Genomic DNA, 2,500 nt, shown 5'->3' on the forward strand with positions numbered 1-2,500 from the left:
CAGGATATATATTTTCTCTTCCTCCTTCATGGAGCTGAAATCCGGGAAGAGATGGGAGAGTCTCCTGAAGTGAGTGTCCCTCACTGCTGAGTACTTGGTGCAGTGTAGCAGGAAGTGGGTTTCATCCTCCACGGCCTCCAGGTCACAGTGTTGGCACAGTCTGTCCTCCCTGGGCTTGTAGCTCTGCTTGTGTCGGCCGGATTCGATGGCTAGACTGTGGGCACTGAGTCTATATCGGCTCAGGGTCCTGCGGTCTCTGGGATCCGGGAGTTTTTCCAGATACGGGGCCAGTCTGTAGTCTCTCTGTAGACTCTGGTACGTGGTTAGTTTCTGTGAGGTGTTGATGTCGGTCCTCCAGTCACTGACATACCTCTCCTGGCCCTCGTCTACCATCTTCCTGATTCTGGTTTTTGTCAGGCTGGTGTGATTGGTGATTTTGTCCAGTTGGGTTTGGGAGAGCTGTGCCAGGGGTCCTGGTTCATCTGGCCCACGTATATGTATCAGAGCTTTGTGGTGATGGGAGCTTGGATTGCTACTCTGTAGGTGAGCCTGAAATGATAGTGACCTCTTCAGAGCTGCTAGGTGTAGAGGGAATCTGCCCAGCTCAGCTCGACAGGCGCTGTTGGAGGTGCTTCGATGGACCTGGAGAAGGTGCTTACAGAATTCCAGGTGGAATATTTCTGTTGGGCTGGAATCCCACCTTGACCAATCTGGGTAAGTGTGAGGGCCCCAGACTTCGCTGCCGTACAGGAGGATTGGGACGATGATGGAATCGAAGATTTTTAGCCAGACCCTCACTGGTGGCTTCAGATGATACAATTTCCTTCGGATGGCATAAAAGGTTTTGCAGGCCTTGTTTTTCAGGGTCTCTATGGCTTGTTTAAAGCTCCCTGACTGGTGAATTTCCAGGCCCAAGTAGGTGTATTTGTCTGTTCCTGTTAGAGTGCAGCCGTTTACGACAAATGAAGGATGCTGGTCAAATCTTCTTTTTCTTCTCTGGAACACCATGATGTTGGTTTTCTTTAGATTGATCGGTAGTGCCCATGTGGAGCTGAATTTCTCCAAGATTTGTAGGTTGTCTTGGAGACCTTTCTCGGTTGGTGACACCAGCAGTAGGTCATCTGCATAGAGCAAGAATTTCACCTGGGCGTCATGGAGTGTGAGGCCTGGAGCAGGTGAAGATTCCAGAGCAGCAGCCAGCTCATTGATGTAAATATTGAAGAGCGTTGGACTTAGGCTGCAGCCCTGTCTGACTCCTCGGCTCTGCTGGAAATAAGCCGTTCTTCTACCGTTCACACTCACGCTGCAGAGGTTCTCGGTGTAGGAGCTTTTGATGACATCGTAGGTCTTTCCTCCTATTCCGCTTTCCAGCAGTTTCAAGAACAAGCCCGGGTGCCACACTGAGTCAAAGGCCTTTTTAAAGTCTACAAAGCAGGCGTATATCTTCCCATGCTTTGTATTGTGGACGTGGCTCTGAATGAGACTGTGCAGGGTGTAGATGTGGTCCGTGGTGCGGTGGTTTGGCACGAACCCTGCTTGGCTTTTGCTCAAGACATTGTGCTCGGTAAGGAAACTGATGATCCTTTTGTTTAGGATGCTGTTGAACAGTTTTCCCAAGTTACTGCTGACACATATGCCTCTGTAGTTGGCAGGGTCATACCTGTCCCCACTCTTGTGGATCGGTGTAATGAGTCCTTGGTTCCAGGTACGAGGGAAGTAACCAGCACTCAGCACAATGTTGAACAGTTTAACCATTGCAGCTTGAATTTCTGGTGGGCTGTACTTCAGCATCTCTGGGGGGATTCCATCCAGACCACTAGATTTTTTACACTTTATGGAAGTGATTTTCTCTGCAACTTCCTGTAATGTAATTGGTGTGTCCAGTGGGTTTTGGAAGTTTTTGATTTTCTCTTCCATTGCCTTTAGTTTTGATGTTATGTTTTCCTGCTCTTGGCTTAGTCCTTCTTTTGGGATGTCTTTGTAGAGGTCTCTGAAGTACTGGAGCCAGACGTTGCCATTTTGGATATGGGTGTCATTCTTTTTCTTGCTCTTTGTGTCCATGTGGTTCCATATTTCCCAGAAGGAGTTGTCTTGGAGGGCGTCTTGGAGTTGGCTAAGTTTGGTAGAGATGTAGCTCTGCTTCTTCCTCCTGAGGATGGTTTTGTACTGCCTTTGTATGGTGTCATAGGCTTCCCTCAGGTCTGGGTTGTTGGGGTCTCTGTGTTTATTGTTTGAGGCTGTTCTCAGGGTCTTTCGAACGGCTTTACACTCTTTGTCAAACCAACCATTGATCTGCTTTTCTTTTGGCCTCTTGTAGTTGACTTGTTTGAGGTCGGACAATTTGGCCATGGTGTGGAATATTTTGTTGAGGTCTTTTGCAGCTTGATTCACTCCTTCTGGGTTTGACTTGTACTTGTAGTTGTAGAAGTTGTGGAGCATCTCCTGTAATTCCGGTCTGTTGGGAGCCTCTTTATATTTTATTTCTGACGTCTTGGACCAT

This window comes from Anomaloglossus baeobatrachus, chromosome 11, assembly GCF_048569485.1.
Source record: "Anomaloglossus baeobatrachus isolate aAnoBae1 chromosome 11, aAnoBae1.hap1, whole genome shotgun sequence".
NCBI classification, from domain to species: domain Eukaryota; kingdom Metazoa; phylum Chordata; class Amphibia; order Anura; family Aromobatidae; genus Anomaloglossus; species Anomaloglossus baeobatrachus.